Source organism: Scylla paramamosain, chromosome 36 (genome assembly GCF_035594125.1).
Source record: "Scylla paramamosain isolate STU-SP2022 chromosome 36, ASM3559412v1, whole genome shotgun sequence".
NCBI classification, from domain to species: Eukaryota; Metazoa; Arthropoda; class Malacostraca; order Decapoda; family Portunidae; genus Scylla; species Scylla paramamosain.
Genome location: NC_087186.1, coordinates 6,736,908 through 6,754,407, shown reverse-complemented (window position 1 = coordinate 6,754,407; position 17,500 = coordinate 6,736,908). Strand labels below are relative to the sequence as shown.

General features: G+C 45.1%; 1 long non-coding RNA gene across 2 annotated transcripts in view; it reads left to right on the top strand.

Moving 5' to 3' along the window:
* LOC135090783 (uncharacterized) overlaps positions 1-17,500 on the top strand; it is a 94,109-nt gene that overhangs the window by 23,995 nt on the left and 52,614 nt on the right. The window contains exon 4 of one of the 2 annotated variants that reach the window (XR_010262112.1): positions 10,718-11,137. The exons of the other annotated variant lie outside the window; for it this stretch is intronic. This is a non-coding gene — a long non-coding RNA (uncharacterized LOC135090783). Of the gene's footprint in view, positions 1-10,717; positions 11,138-17,500 lie in introns of those variants that run through there. 2 annotated transcript variants of the gene reach the window in all.

Sequence of the window (17,500 nt, the reverse complement as noted above, 5' to 3'; positions counted from 1 at the left end):
CTCTCTCTCTCTCTCTCTCTCTCTCTCTCTCTCTCTCTCTCTCTCTCTCTCTCTCTCGTGCTTACTTAATACTTAATGCCATACAGTCCACACTGGCGAACCCGTTGCACTTCACGCTGTTTTTCTGCTTCATTCACTTTGTTTTTCCTTTTTTTTTCCTTTTTTTTTTCTTTTATCACATCGGGACTCAATTTAATTTGCCACTAGAGAAGGAGGAGGAAGAAAAGGAGGTAAAGCAGGAGAAGGTGGAGTGGAGGTAGAGGAGGAGAAGGAGGAGGAGAAGGAAAAGAAGAAGAAGAAGAAGAGAAAGAAGAAGAAGAGAAAGAAGAAGAAGAGAAAGAAGAAGAAGAAGAAGAAGAAGAAGAAGAAGAAGAAGAAGAAGAAGAAGAAGAAGAAGAAGAAGAAGAAGAAGAAGAAGAAGAAGAAGAAGAAGAAGAAGAAGAAGAAGAAGAAGAAGAAGAAGAAGAAGAAGAAGAGAAAGAAGAGAAAAGAAGAACAAAGTTGCAGAAGAAAAGCACCATCACCACCACCACTTGCAACAACAACAACAAAAATAAGTTGCAGAAAAAGAAAACCAACAACAACAACAAGTAGTAAGTTGAAGAAAACACCACCAGCGCCACCACCACCAACTACTACTACTACTACAGCTGCAGCTGCAGCTGCAGCTGCAGTGTGACCAGTACGAACTTGCACGGACTGGTGCACAAATTCGTGAATTGTGTTTGATGAGGGATAGATGTGATACCACAATCTTAGATGTAAGGGAAACTAAGATGTTGATTGATGCTTTGTGCACCGAGTGACGTCGGATTCAGTATGATATTGTCTAATTTAGTATAAATTTATGTCTTTTTTTTTAATAATTAAATGAAATGTTTTTCTTTCTTTTAGTTTTAGTATGTATTTTAGTTTGTGTACACATCTTGTGTGAATAAAGAATATTGAATATTGAACTACTACTACTACTACTACTACTACTAACACCATCACCACCACCACCACCACCACAACGCTCACTTTGTTTTCACCCCTGATCCTTGAGGAATGGGTGCAGTCTGGCGAATAATGTGTCCTGTGTTCTTTTATTTATTGCATATATATATTCTGTGTCCAGCGTAAGCCTATAGCGTCTGTGGTTTGTGTGGCGCGCCTGTAGATTTATGGTTATGGAAGTCTGAAGGATGGGAAAGGGAATGTACTAGTGCCACGTTCTGACAGTTATTGCAAAGAAAATATGGATGTTTTTAGTAATGGAAGTCGTGGAAGGAGAAGTAAATAGTCGAATGTAAATTACAAACAGGAATGGCTTAGAAAACACCATTTAATTATGGAAGTCTTGGAACGTAGGAGGGGAAGAATGCTATAGTGCTACATGCTAACACGGATTGTAAAGAAAATTAATTTGCGTTTAGTCTCCTGGAAGGTAAATATAAAGAATATAGCTGTCCATGTTAAGAGGAATGGTACAACACATGGAAGTTGTAGCAGAGTGAGAACCAAAGAAATGGAAAAGAATATCACAGTGCTACATCGTACATACCGACAGGGATTGTAAAGAAAATGGAAGGTAAATTTAAAGAATATAGCTGTCCATGTTAAGAGGAATGGTACAGGGCATGGAAGCTGTGTCAGTCCAAGAGCCAAAGAAGCGGAAAGAAAAACAAAAAATATCACAGTCCTACATGTCCAGAGAAATGGTAAAGAAAACGAGAGGTGTGGTTGCCCTATTCCCTGTTCCAAATCCCCCGAGTACTCTGCTGCCCCTAAAGTACATAAAATACTTCTATTTACTTTTTTCCCTCCCTGTTCCGGAAAAGTAAGCGAGTTTCCCGGAGGCATACGTGAGGTGCCTCCGCTGCCCGCACGACAAGTTTGGTTTTCCCTTTCTTTTCTTACCGTCCTTCTCAGTGGGAGTTCCTGATGGGGAGCCGAGCATCTGTGGGAGGCTGGTGAACAATGCAAAGGAGGGATGCTGCTCCTGCTGCTGTGTGGCCGCCGGCACTGTGTGGAGGCGGGGGGACTGTGGGAGTAGGAGCGTTGTGTGGTGGAGGACGGAGAAATAAAAGATTGAAGAGGAAGACGAGAAAGAAAGAAGAGAGAGCGCGAGAGAGAGGGGGGGGATGTCCATCATTACTGAGCTGAAAGAGAAAATAATTAAGTGTCCTTAGGTTTATTTTTGTTAGAATTTGTGTAGTTAGGCACGTGTGTGTGTGTGTGTGTGTGTGTGTGTGTGTGTGTGTGTGTGTGTGTGTGTGTGTGTTTACATTTCCCAGTCGGATAGCGCGGCAGTCCTCGAGGGGTTTCCGCTATTTTTTTTTTTTATTTCTGCTATTATTTTAAGGGGATCGGGTTGACATTTGGTGCGGATGGCGTGACGACCGGGAAAGACATGTTGCTGTGACGAATTCTGCTTTTTTTTTTTTCTGTAACGGAGCGTGAGGCGCGTGTGTTGTGTAGTGTGTGTGTGTGTGTGTGTGTGTGTGTGTGTGTGTGTGTGTGTGTGTGTGTGTGTGTGTGCTGTGATCACTGTGCGGCGTGGCGTGTGGACTTGGATTGCCGTGTGGCGGAGGAATTGCACTTTGGTGATGTGGTGTTGTGGTGTGAGACAGGCCCGTATCCTGCAACACTTCTGCGCCGCACTTCCACTACGTTCAAAAGGCTCTAGTTGAAGTGACACGGGTCTTCACAGTGGCTTGTGAAAATAGTCATGGTGAGAGAGCAAAGCGTTTCAGAGTACTACGCCATGCTGTGATTCCTTGTAGTACATTGATGTGGGGAGCTGGACGGGAGCTCTGTGTGTGTGTGTGTGTGTGTGTGTGTGTGTGTGTGTGTGTGTGTGTACGGATGGGTCTCAGTCATGGTCAGGGTTTCAGGGCAGACAAGATGAACTCTAAAATAATTGAGTACCCTGCCACTGTCTGAGCGACCTGGACACTCACCCAAGCCGTGCCGAAGCTGTGGTGGCAGCGAGCGCTCCTGTCACTGGAACTGCTATTCTCCAATGGTCTATGCTGATATACCACCACCACCACCACCACCACCACCACCTCCAACTCCATCTCCGCCTACACTTCCACCTCCTCCTCCTCCTCCTCCTCCTCCTCCTCCTCCTCCTCCTCCTCCTCCTCCTCCTCCTCCTCCTCCTCCTCCTCCTCCTCCTCCTCCTCCTCCATCAGCACCACCCCAGCTACTAACACAGATTGGGGCCAGTGGAGGAATACATACAAAACACATCTCCACACACAGTAACCCTAGACTTCCGACTGAGAGAGAGAGAGAGAGAGAGAGAGAGAGAGAGAGAGAGAGAGAGAGAGAGAGAGAGAGAGAGAGAGAGAGAGAGAGAGAGAGAGAGACCAATTAAACGTTTGACTTTCAATGACAAGGTAACACCAGCTACATTTTTCATTTAATTGACACTAAGGGATTAATGAAGCAAAAATTAAACTACGAACACTGAAAGGTTAGAAGCAGTCAGTTACTCCTCGTGCTGCCAGTGAAACCTTTCGGAATTACAGTAAACCTTCGTGAAATTGTACTACACCTTCATCCAGCCACGGGGGAAGCGAGAACAGATTGGAGAGGTTAGGAAACGGAGATAATGAGTAAATGATAGAGAGGAGACGATATAAAATTAAGTGCGCCCTAAAAAGCAGAGATAACGAGTGAATGAAAGGAGAGAGAGAGAAAGAAATAGCAGACCCATTGCCGTGAAAGGTTAATAAAAAGAAATAATGAATGAAGGAAGGAGAGAGAAAAGACAGTTGACAATCTAGTGCATTGAAAGGTTAAGAAGCAGACGGCACTAGTGAATGAAAGAAGGGGTAAAGAAATTGTCATAGAAAAACCAGTGGGATGAGTGATTAAGTAATGTTAGGTTAGGGCAGGGCAGGTTAGGTGTTCTATTATCAATCACGAGAGATGTAGTGGCAGCTTCCAGCCTCCTCTATCATTCCATTAAACTTGCACCTCTGCCTGGAGCTGTTTCGCTCTTACCTGTGGGGCGCTCTTTAGCTGAGTGGCCGCCCCAGGTGTTACCGCCAGACCCGCCACCTCACTCCCCTGCTGCCTTTTGTGTCTGCTTCTGTGTGGTTGTTAGCTAGTTGTGTGAACGAGTGAATGAGCGAGACTTGTGTGAGGCATGAATACGTGTATGAGTGAACGAGCTAGGCTTCAGTCATAAGTGTTAAGTGGAAGTGCGCGGCCTGGCGCCGGAAGATCACCTACCTCCAGCCTTCTGTTCACACCTTCTGTGAATAAAACACCTGCACTGTTACCTGCGTTTCCTGTGCCCCTGCTGGTCAAGAGTCGAACATGGCGCAGTGAGTAGGATCAGGACAAGGCTGCAGTGGGTACGGCGCAGAATGGAGAAGCAGTTGGAGGCGCTGGCTGCCCTGCTAGCGCGACAGTCGGAGCAGAGTCAGGCTCTGCTAGCGCGACAGTCGGAGGCAGAGTCAGGCTCGCGAGGAGCGTTTAAAACCCAGCTGCTGGAGAGAGTGGGGACACAAGCTCCCAGTCGCACCACGGCGAGCAATGAAGGCGAAACCACAGCCCGCAGCACGTCTACCCAGGGCGCGAGGTTCCCGACGTCCGCCACCATCATTCCTCACTTAACGGCGTCAGCATCTTTACGTGAGTTCGACACGTGGCGCCATAAGTTTTGAAGGATACGTAACCCTCGCCAGGATAGACTGTCTCTCCCTGGCTGAGCAGAGGGCGGCACTCGCTGCTGTCCTAGACGACGAGTGGGCCCGTACACTTCGCTACGGGATAAGCTTACCGAGAGACGCGGAGTTAAGAACCATCCTCGATGCAATGTGTGAGTACCTGCGAAGCCAGCGCAACATCATCATGGATAGAAGAGACTTCTACTCCCGCGTGCAAGAAACGCAAGAAGGTTTTGACGACTTTTTATGTGCTGTAAAGGAAATCGCCAATTTCTGTGACTTTTGCGACCAGTGCATAAACCATCAGCTGCGTGACAGAATTGTCGTTGGGGACACGAGACGAAGTGGCTCTGAAACGCATGCTGGAAAACAAGAAACTCACCCTTGAAAACGCCATAGATATTTGCAGAGCATCAGAGAGCGCTAACCAGTGTAGTGCAGTACTAAGGGGGCGGCTCTCACTCTTCGAGCCATGGTGTGAACGCTGTCTCGAACTACAGGAAGGGCAGTTTCGGGGGCTCAAGCCCCACGGGCTGTTATCGTTGTGGCAAAGATTGTCGCAGTGACAAAAGGGGATGCCAGGCAATAGATAAAGTGTGTCGTAACTGCGGGAAAAGAGGGCATTTTGCGAGTGTATGTCAGCAGACAGTGAGGAAACGACGAGGAGCTTCGAGGAGTTCCTCAACTGTCTCTCCCCTCATCGCGGTGCAGGCCCGAGGCGGGGAGCCAGTGCCAGTGTATACCAGCTCTTATCAGGCGTATACACAAAGACGGTGACGGCACGACCTGCGCCCCCAGGTGCTCATTACCGCCACACATCCCGCTGGAAGAGACAAGATTACGTGGACTCCTGACTCTGGGGCCGAAACGACCGTTATTGGCCTCGACACGGCAACACTCCTTGGAATCCCGCCCTCCAGCTTGGCGCCCGCTGATGGTGATGGACTTTATGCTGCCGGTAATCACCCCCTCACCTGTGTAGGAACTTTCTCGTCGCACTTGCAACTGGGCGACAGGGAAGCTGAGACTGTTGTGAGCGTGGTGAAGGAGGTGAAGGGGGCGCTGCTTAGCTGGTACGATTCCATCGCTCTCGGAATCCTCCCCGAAGATTTTCCGGCTCAAATCCGACCGCTACGCAGGGAAGAACAGCACACCGGCAACAGCTCCATCAAGTACCCGACCGCCTCGCAGCCACCTCTATCTACGCCCACAGAAGTGATCAGCTGGCCTCATTCCTACGACCCAACGCCACAGCAGCGTGCGGGGCACGCTGCTGCTGTGATCAAGGCCTTTCCCCAGCGTCTTCGAAGCAAAGGAAGGTTTACGTGCAATGGCTGGTGGATCCATGGCCATCGAGTTGACAGACGACGCCCTCTCACGTGCTCCAGTACAGGACCCAGTGGAGGAAGAGGATGCTGCTACTTCTGGTGACCTCGACCCTCTCCACTCAGCGGTCATCTCAGCGTTATCTGCCACCAATGAGGACGGCGTCCGCTTAGCACCACTCCAGGATCAGACTGTGGAAATGGTACGTGCCGCAGCAGCAAGAGACGGGGAGTACTGCTTGCTCAAGAACGTCATCATCGAGGGCTTCCCTGATCATTGCCACGACCTCGATCACCGCTTGCGTACGTACTGGCCGGTGCGCAGTCTGCTGGCCGTAGACGACGACCTGGTGGTTTACGGGCCGAGGCTTCTTATTCCTCACAGCCTCCGCCGAGAAACACTAGAGCGACTCCATGACAGTCATCAGGGGATGGAGCGCACCAAGCGACGGGCCCGACAAACGGTGTACTGGCCTGGTATGGATAGAGACGTTGAGAACGTCGTTTCTGGATGCTCACTATGCCGTCCACTCCTACCAAGCCAAGCCAACGAACCTCTCTGGCAGGACACGGACACACCCAGCAGGGTGTTTGAGTCAGTTTCTGCAGACTACTTCCACGCAGCAGGCCGTACATACCTCGTGTATGTAGATCGCTTGTCTGGGTGGCCTCACGTGTCTGCATGCTCACGTCCAGCATCGGCTGATCAGCTCGTTCGTGTCCTTCGGGGTGTGTTCGCCGACACGGGCGTGCCTGTTCTCCTGAGGACTGACGGTGGACCGCAGTTCACTTCTTCATCGGTACGGCGCTTCCTGGCTCGATGGGGGGTGGAGCATCGTGTATCTTCACCTCATTATCCACGCTCCAATGGTCACGCCGAGGCAGCGGGTCAAGTCCGTGAAGAAGCTGATCCTCACGACCACACAGCAGGGACACCCTGGACGAGGATGCGTTCGCTCGCGGGTTGCTGGAACTGCGCAACACTCCGAGGGCGGAAGGGCGATCACCAGCACAAGTCCTCTTCGGTCATCCTATGAGGTCCTGTGTCCCGGCTCATCATCGCTCATACGCTCAGCAGTGGCCGCGCGCTGCTGATGAGTGCGACGCCAAGGCAGAGCGACTGAGGAAGAAAGCGAAAACTTCGCCACGACGCGTCCGCCCGTACTCTTCCTCTCCTGCACCTCGGTGGCCACGTCGACGTTCAAGATCACACGACAGGCCTCTGGGATCGCCTGGGTGTCATCGTGGCTGTTGGGCGAAGGAGAGACTACCTCATCAAGATGGGCAGCGGTCGCGTGATGTGGCGTAATAGAAGACACCTACGCCCACACAGACCTCTTGCTCCCCTTCCTGTCGAGCAGCACACCGCTCATGGCGGTGCAGCGCTTCAGCATCAGGGTCACGAGGAACACCACCATCCCGGCAGCCCGGAGCATCAGGGTAACGGGGTACACCGTGGCCGAGAGCAACCAGAGCGTCGAAGCAGCCGACAGCGTAGGGAGCCGAGACGACTGCAGGTGCGGTGGCACCGTAGCACCTACGATTAGTCGTACGTGTTCAATTGTACGCTGTGTTTGTTTGTGTATATGTACCGTGTTTCCTGTACTTCAATCATTGTAACTTTGTTTCATGTGTTACGGTAGCCATAACAAAGATAAGGAATCTTCCTTATGTCTCGGGGGAGGTGTGTGGTTGTTAGCTAGTTGTGTGAACGAGTGAATGAGCGAGACTTGTGTGAGGCATGAATACGTGTATGAGTGAACGAGCTAGGCTTCAGTCATAAGTGTTAAGTGGAAGTGCGCGGCCTGGCGCCGGAAGATCACCTACCTCCAGCCTTCTGTTCACACCTTCTGTGAATAAACACCTGCACTGTTACCTGCGTTTCCTGTGCCCCTGCTGGTCAAGAGTCGAACAGCTTCTACTTCCATCATTATTTTCTTCCTTTCTGCTTCCTTTTGTGTCTGTTCCTGGTTTCTTCTTTATTTAACCCTTCTGCTACTTGTTGTGTCTCTCTCTCTGTTTCATTATGTTATTCTCTTCTGCTACCTTCTGTGTCGATTTCTGCTTTCTTCATTGTGTTCTAGTTTTCTTCCTCTTCCTTCTTCATCCTCATCCTTCCTCTGTCCTTCATCCTTCAGGTGGTCTCGTTTTGTGTCGCCTTTTCCATGATTTTATTCTGTTCTTCTGTTTCTCATATTCTTTTCTTTTTTTTTTTCTTTTCTCCTCTTACTCGTATTTTCGTCCTTCTGCATCATTTTGCTCTTTTCTCCTCCTCCTCCTCCTCCTCCTCCTCCTCCTCCTCTTACCAATTGTTCTCTTATTTTCATCCTCCACGTAATTTCTTTTCTCCTTTCTGCTTCTACCTCTCTTCTTTCTCCTTTACCGCTTATTATCTTCTTCCTCCTATTGTTCATAAGTTTTCCCTTGTCCTCTTTCATCAGCCTCCTCCTCCTCCTCCTCCTCCTCTAATCCAGCAACACGCTCATACTAACCGCCTTCTCTACCTGCATATAATCACCTTAATTAACAGAGGCTTTACCTGATAAAAAGGTGAAGGAGGAAGAGGTGAATGCTCCTTAATTCACCTTGGCTTCACCTTCACGTCTCGGCGCCACAATAATCGGGCATAGCATTATATTCTCTTAATAAGAAGCACGTCGTTTCCTTGTAAGTCATTAAGAGGGGAGGAGAAAAAGGTAGGATGCATACACGTGTGGTTGAGAGAGAGAGAGAGAGAGAGAGAGAGAGAGAGAGAGAGAGAGAGAGAGGAGAGAGAGAGAGAGAGAGAGAGAGAGAGAGAGAGAGAATTAGTATTAATACTTCATTAGCTTCCTAACCTACACTCACAAAAAGAAAAAATTCATGATACTGTAAGCCATGTGCGTTGAGAGAGAGAGAGAGAGAGAGAGAGAGAGAGAGAGAGAGAGAGAGAGAGAGAGAGAGAGAGAGAGAGAGAGAGAGAGAGAGAGAAATCCGGTGTTTAGGCTGTGGATTAGTGGGAAACAAGGCCACATGAGAGCGAGGGGAGAGTGGAGGGAGGGAGAGAGAGAGAGAGAGGGGAGAGCGAGAGGACAGGCAGGGGAACACATAGGGGAGAGAAGCAGGAGTGGGAAGAGGGGAGAGCGAGGGGAAGGGAAAAGAGGGGAGATAGGAGATAGAGAAGAGGTAGGAGAGAGGAAGGGAAAGTAGATAGATAGGCAGGCAGAGGACAGGTATGTTGGACAGGTGAGGCGGATTTGCAGGCATTCCTCCCCTCTGATTACCTGGTTACCTGCGCCATCTGTTGCCCGCTAATGAAGTGAACTGAGGCTTCCGGGTTGTGATGCAGCGAGTCTCTAATTCCCCCTTTGTTGTGAAGTGTTTGCTGGTGTGTGGTGTGTGCGTGGTGATCGGGGTGCTTCTCTCTCTCTCTCTCTCTCTCTCTCTCTCTCTCTCTCTCTCTCTCTCTCTCTCTCTCTCTCTCTCTCTCTCTCTCGTTCAGCTTGTGGTTAGCGTGTTTTGACATGTTAATGATGGAATGCTTGTTGTGGTGAATGATTTTGTTTATTTATTTATTTATTTTTTTAGGTGCGTGTTTTGTTGGTTTTGGTTGGTTGGTTGGTCTGTTGTTGTTGTTGTTGTTGTTGTTGTTGTTGTTATTTCTGTCATCATCATCGTCATCATCGTCATCATCATCATCATCATCATCATCATCATCATCATCAATATTACTACTACTATTACAGCAAGAACTACTACTACTACTACTATTACTGCTACCACCACCACCACCACCACCACCACCACCACCACCACTGCAATGCTGCCACTAAGCCCTGTTATACATATATTTCCCTTTCGTTCCAATGAATTAACATATCAAGGATAAAAATTTTACAACCTTTTCTAGGCCTAAGCACGCACACACACACACACACACACACACACACACACACACACACACACACACACACACACACACACACACACACACACACACACACACACACACACACACACACACACACACACACACACACACACACACACACACACACACACACACTAATGGAGTGACAGGGGGGCAGTAACAATTAATGTCTCTGACCGAAATCAAAAGGGAAATGGTTTTATATTTGTTGCTGTAATTCAACTGCTGCACTAAAGCCCGCGTGCATTAATATTATGTATTTCCTATTCTCTGCGTGTATGTATGTGTTTATGTGTTTATGTGTGTGTGTGTGTGTGTGTGTGTGTGTGTGTGTGTGTGTGTGTGATTATGTATGCAGGTACGGATGGATAGATATGTGTGTTGTTTTATATCAAGGTATGCATGTACGTCTCTCTCTCTCTCTCTCTCTCTCTCTCTCTCTCTCTCTCTCTCTCTCTCTCTCTCTCTCTCTCTCTCTCTCTCTCTCTCTCTCTCTCTCTCTCTCTCTCTCTCTCTCTCTCTCTCTTTGTTCATTGGATCTTACAACATTATTTATTTTATATTTATTGCGAATGTATCTTGAGAGACTAATAAATTTGAACTATAAAATAAAACTCTCTCTCTCTCTCTCTCTCTCTCTCTCTCTCTCTCTCTCTCTCTCTCTCTCTCTCTCTCTCTCTCTCTCTCTCCTCTCTCTCTCTCTCTCTCTCTCTCTCTCTCTCTCTCTGCTATTCAGATTGTCAAAGCTTGCCCACAATTAGCATAAGATAAGTTGAGGTTTGTTCTTGAACTTCTGTTCTTTGTTTAAACCTCAGCTTCTGAACTTTATTAAGACCAAAGAAATGTTGATAAGAAAGACAGTGAAGAAGAAATAGGAGGAGGAGGAAGAGGAAGACGATGAAGGAAGGAGAAGAAGAAAAAGAAAAAGAAAAAGAAATTTCACCTTGACGAAATATTTAAAGAAAATTATAAAGAAGGAGAAGGAGGAGGAGCAGAAGAAGGAAAGAAGACAACTACGAAGAAGGAAAAGAAGACAACTGCGATGATTATGCTGATGACAATGATGTTGATAGTGATGATGATGATGATCATCATGAAAAACAGACTTTATTAATAAGACGAAAAAAAATATTGAAACTTAAACAAAGAAGGAGAAGAACTAAAAAAGATGATCATAACAGCAGTGACAATGACGATGATGATGATGATGACGGTGAAAAGAAGACAATAACAGTAACAATAGACTTTTGAACTAGAAGGCATAACCCTAAAAATTCCTCTCTAGGCCTACTCATGTTTTTATAACCATCATAGCCTTTTATTTCAGAAGATGAGGCAAGGAGATGAGAAAAATGAAAGGGTGTAAAGGGAAGGCCATTTAATCAAGAGGAAAGGGAGGAACTAAAGGGGAACTGGAAAGATGCTTAAGTGGATGAGCTTGGGAGAAAAATTGAAGGGAGAGGAAGGGGACTGAGGGGGAGAAAGGAGAGGGAAGAGAGAATTTGTGAAAAAGATGGGGAAAGAAAGAGATGTGGGGGAAAGGAGAATGACGAAGTGAAGAGGGGGAGGAGAGGGAAGAGAGAATGAGTGAGGTAGAGGAGAAAGGAAAGGGTAAGGGAGTGAGGGGAGGAATGAGAGAAGTGAAGGGAAAAAGAGGAATAAGGGAATGGAAAAGGGAAAAGAAGGAAGGGGAGAAAGGGAATAAAAAATAGAATGTAATGGAACTAAAACATGGGAAGCAAAAGAGGATGAAAAGAGAATATAAGAGAAAGAGTGAAAGAAAGAAGGAAAAGGATTATGCAAGAAGATAAAAAAAGTACTGTGGAGGATACAGTGCATAAAGAAAGGAAGAATATGTAAATAAAAAAAGTGATAATAAAGAAGGAAGAATACAGAGAAGAAAAAAAGAACACGAAGGAGATAAACACAAAACAAGATCAGGAAAGGAAGGGGAATAATAAAAAGAGGGATAAAAGGAAACGGCACTGTAGAAAATTTTAAGTAAAGAAGCTTAGGACTAGGAAAGGGAGGAAACAGAGAGGGGAGGAGGGGGAAACAGGTTTATGATGGGTAAGGGACGTCCTCTAGGGAAATAGATCTAATGAGAAATGGAGGAAACACACACACACACACACACACACACACACACACACACACACACACACACACACACACACACACACACACACACACACACACACACACACACACACACCACACACACACACACACACACGTAAGGAAGCAGGACACGAAAATAAATAACTAACTCTGAATGTTGTATCTTTAATGTTGAGAATCGAATGAGGTGTAAGAGAGAGAGAGAGAACATAAGAACATAAGAACATAAGAAATAAGGGAAGCTGCAAGAAGCGACCAGGCTTACACGTGGCAGTCCCTGTATGAAACACTCCTACCTATTTCCATCTGATATCCCCATCCATAAACTTGTCTAATCTTCTCTTAAAGCTCTCTAGTGTCCTGGCACTAACTACATGATTACTGAGTCCGTTCCACTCATCTACCACTCTATTTGAGAACCAATTTTTTCCTATCTCCTTCCTAAACCTAAATTTTTCAAGCTTGAACCCGTTATTTCTTGTTCTACCTTGGTTGCTGATCCTAAGAATTTTGCTTACATCTCCCTTGTTATAACCCTTATACCACTTAAAGACTTCTATCAGGTCCCCTCTTAACCTACGTCTCTCTAGAGTATGTAAATTTAACCGCTTCAACCTCGCTTCGTAAGGAATACTCCTCATCCCCTGAATCCTTTTAGTCATTCTCCTCTGTACTGATTCTAATAGACCTATATCTTTCCTGTAATGTGGGGACCAGAACTGCACAGCGTAGTCTAGATGAGGTCTGACCAGCGCCAAGTATAACTTTAATATTACTTCCGGCCTTCTACTTTTAACACTCCTAAAAATGAATCCTAGTACCCTATTTGCCTTGTTTCTGGCTTCTATGCATTGTTTCCCTAGACGGAGTTCAGAGCTAACTATAACTCCTAAATCTTTCTCGTACCCTGTACCTACCAGAGTTTGGGTGTTTAATGTGTACCTATTGTGTGGGTTTTCCTCTACCTACGCTAAGCACTTTGCATTTATTGATATTAAATTGCATTTGCCATCTATCCGTCCATTCATTCATTCTATCTAAGTCTGTCTGCAAGGCGATGGCATCCGCTTCTGACCTAATTAATCTACCTATCTTTGTGTCATCCGCAAGAGAGAGAGAGAGAGAGAGAGACGAGTACTTATCATGGAGGGGGCGTTGTTTTGATGTGTCCATTCCCAGAGGCTCCTCACAGCGAGCCTGCCGTACATCACCAGCATCAACACTTGTCCACTCGGTAAACACTGACACGAGCTTTGCGGCCGTCCTCTAACCTATACCAGCTTAACCTAAGCTAACCTAACCTAACCTAACCTAACCTAACCTAACTTAACCAAACTGAATCAAAACCTAATCTAACCTAACCTAACCTAACCTAACCTAACCTAACCTAACCTATACCAGCTTAACCTAAGCTAACCTAACCTAACCTAACCTAACCTAACCTAACTTAACCAAACTGAATCAAAACCTAATCTAACCTAACCTAACCTAACCTAACCTAACCTAACCTAACCTAACTTAACCTAAGCTAACCTAACCTAACCTAAACCAAACCAAACCAAACCAAACCAAACTGAATCAAAACCTAACCTAACCTAACCTAACCTAACTTAACCTAATCTTATCCAATCCAACCCCACCCGACGTAACCAAAGTAAAAAAAAAAAAAAAGATGATCAAATTAGAGGATAAGTGTCTTGAATCCTCCCTCTAGAAAGAGTTCAAGTCATAGGAAGAAGGGAATACAGAAGTAGGCAGGGAGTTCCAGAGCTTAAGTTAATTAGTACTCGTAACAGCTTCATAAATGTTTCCTTACTCTTCCTCACTGTCATTTCCGTCGTTTAAGTTATGGAAATTGTAGCTTCCTTTGTTTAAGTAATGTTAGCAGCGTTTGTGTTTCCTCAGTCTCCTTCCTTTAAGTTACAGAAAATACAGCTTGACTAAGTAATTCTGTTAATATTGTAAGTTATATTTCCCATTTCCATTTTCTTCTGGAGGTTATAGAAAACGTACCTTCAGTTATTTAATTCCTGCAGGGATGGTGATCGTGTATATTTTAACGTTTTCTTTTCATCACTCGTGTTTCTCAGCTGTTGAGTAAATGGAAAGGTGATTCACCTGTCTACCCTTTGTGACAGTGAGAAATAGTGGTGATGATATTGCTGCGGTGTTGCGAAAAGGAGTTAGGATATGGAGGGGTGTGGGATATTGCGAGAAAGGTGTGTGTGTGTGTGTGTGTGTGTGTGTGTGTGTGTGTGTTGTGGGAAAGGTGTGTGTAGTTGTGTTGCAATGTGGAGAAAGCGTGCAGTTGTGTTGTAATGTAGGGAAGGCTTGCGCAGTGTTGTGTTGTGTTGTGGGGAAGGTGCGTAGAGTATTGAAGTGAGCGGAGTGCAGTGTTGTGGAGAAGCTTCACAGTGTAGAGGGCAGTTGGTGTAGTGTTGTGAAGAGCAGCAGCAGTAAGGACAGCAAGGTGTATGGAATGTGAACGTGAAGGCAAAAGGCAAGCTGAGGGAAGAAAAACATCAGTAAAACAATACATTGCTGCCCAGAGCCCCGAGCCCCGTGTCCAGCGAGGCGAGGAAGGGAGCCCTCCATCTCTACAAAATCCAGGGATCATGCACACCCTGTCTTCCTCTCCCTTCCCCTTCTCCCTCTCCTCCCTCCCTCCCCTCACCTACCGCCGCCCACACCTTCCCTCCGCTATCCTTTCAATCTTTCTCCCGCCCGGCCTTCGCCTTTCCCTCACAAACACTCCTCGCCCCATCTCCCCCACAAGCTTTCCATCCCTTGCTTCAAATCCTTCCCTTTCCTCACACACGTCACTCACAATCCACCGCACACACAAAAAATCGTTCACACTTAATCTCTTTCGCCAAAATACTCCTCCAGTTCTTTCTCTTGGCTCATTTAAGTTAGGTTAGGTTGGGTTAGTTTTGGTTTAGTTTGGTTTGGTTAGGTTTGGTTTGGTTTGGTTTGGTTTTAGTTTAGTTTAGTTTAGATTTGATTTGGTTTGGTCGGGTTTGGTTACGTTAGGTTAGGTTAAGTTAGATTAGGTTTGGTTAGGTTAGGTTTGGTTAGGTTAGGTTAGGTTTGGTTTGGTGAGGTTTGATTTGGTTAGGTTAGGTTTGATTTGGTTTGGTTAGGTTTGGTTACGTTAGTTTAGGTTAGGTTTGGTTAGATTAGGTTTGGTTTGGTTAGGTTTGGTTAGGTTAGGTTAGGTTTGATTTGGTTTGGTTAGCTTTGGTTGCGTTAGTTTAGGTTAGCACCCCTCCTCCTAGACTCCCTTCAGCATCTACCCTCAGTCACTTCTCGAAACTTTCTCGTGTTATCTTCATTATACCACTCAAAAAAAAAAAAAAGTAAAGTAAATGGAAAAAAGCAAAGGAAGAAAAGTTAATAATATAATAAAATAAACCTCACTTTTAACCACTTTCCCTCCATGAACCTCTGAAATACACCCATCCTCCGTCCCACCCATTTCAACACCCCTAGTAACTTCATGTCGCTTTCCAAACCAACCCCTTATTCTTTGTCTTTCAGTACCCCATTTCTCACTACCTTTTCTTCCTCCCCAACAATTCCCATCTCCTCCCCCACCCATCTCATCACCTCAATAAGCACCCCAGTCGAAACCAAACCCCATTTCTTCTCCAGTGGCTTTTCCCCTTCACCTTCAATACAGCAGCCCTCCCAGTCCATCCCTCCCCCAGTAACCTCCATCTCCTCCCCTGATCCTGTCCAATACTCAGTGAAATGCCTCTCTCAGCCGCCTCCACCTTCTTTGCAGTCACCTAGGGGCCGGGGTGCTAATTTCTCCCGGGAACACCTGTACTTGTCACCGTGAGTGGACCAGGTAATTTTGTCCCGCGTGAGTCTTTCGTGAGCGTGGGTGTGGTGTGGTCTAATTGGGAGACGAATTGAATGTATGTAAATGGTAGTTTATATGATTATAGTGTGTGTGTGTGTGTGTGTGTGTGTGTGTGTGTGTGTGTGTGTGTGTGTGTGTGTGTGTGTGTGTGTGTGTTGAAAGATAAATTAGATGTATGTAAATGATGGTTTTTATCGTTATGGCTTGGGTTAGGTTAGATTAGGGTGTGTGTGTGTGTGTGTGTGTGTGTGTGTGTGTGTGTATGTATGTGTGTGTGTGTGTGCTGGTTGCCTTCCTGTTTACGTATGCATAAGTTTATTCATCAGTTACGTCTCATCCTGTATTCACTTTCCTTATATGTGCAAACGTTTCTCTCGTGTTATCCTTGCACTTGGTTATTTTATTTACATATTTTGCTGTCGTTGTGTGCGTTCGTGTATTTCTGTCTCTCCTTTTTTCTTTCATTTCATTCTTGCGTGTCAGTTTTGTGCATGCGTGTTTTATTCTAATCAGCGTTTCCTGTTGTTTATATTTGCCCTGTGGAATATTTTTTTCTTGCCCCAGTTTTATTGTATTTGTATTTTTTTTTTGTGTATTTTTTTTCGTAACATGATTTTTTTTTTTTTTTATCAGTCAGTGTTATTAACTATTAGTCACTGTTGTTTCCCTGTCAGTCACTGTTGTTTTCCTTTCGATCATTGTTTGTCTATTGATTATTGTTGTTTCCATATCAGTCACTTGTTTCCCTATGTCACTGCTGTTTTCCCGATCAGTCATTGTTATCTCCCTATCAATGACTTGTTTCCCTATCAGTCATTGTTATTTATCTATCAGTCACTGTTATTTCCCTGTCAGTCGCTGCTGTTTACCTGTCAGTCACTATTGTTTCTCTGTTTCACTGTTATTTCCTTATCAATCACTGTTGTTTTCCTATCAGTCACTGTTATTCCCCTATCAGTCACTGTTATTTCCCTATCAATCACTGTTGTTTCCCTATCAGTCACTGTTATTTCCCTATCAATCACTGTTGTATCCCAGTCGATCATTTATTTCCCTATCAACTATCAATTATTTACTTTCTTATTTACTATCAATCACTGTTATTTCCCTGTTTACTGATAATCACTCATTTTCCTATTGGTTATCACTGTTATTTCCCTATTAATTATATTTTATTTAATTTTTTGCCACTGCAGTTTATTTTTTGACATTTTTGCTTTTTTACTAATTATTATTATTATCATTATTATTATTATTATTATTATTATTATTATTATTATTATTATTATTATTATTATTATTGTCATTATTATTCATCTAGCCAATGTTCTTTGTAATCAATTCTAATAATTTCTCGTATTTCATTATCTTTGCCCTCCAGCGTTTTTCCTCTTCCTCTTCTTCGTTGTATTCAATTCCTGATTCATTCTTTTATTTATTTGTCTTTTTTTTAATTGTTCACCTTTCAGTGTACGTTTCATATTTTCGTATCATTATTTCAACCCATTTTTTTCTATTTCACTGTATTTCCATCCCGTTCCTGTATTTCCTCCCTTTATTATGTTCTATTCATTCTTGATACACCCAGAATAATCTCCTCTGCTACATT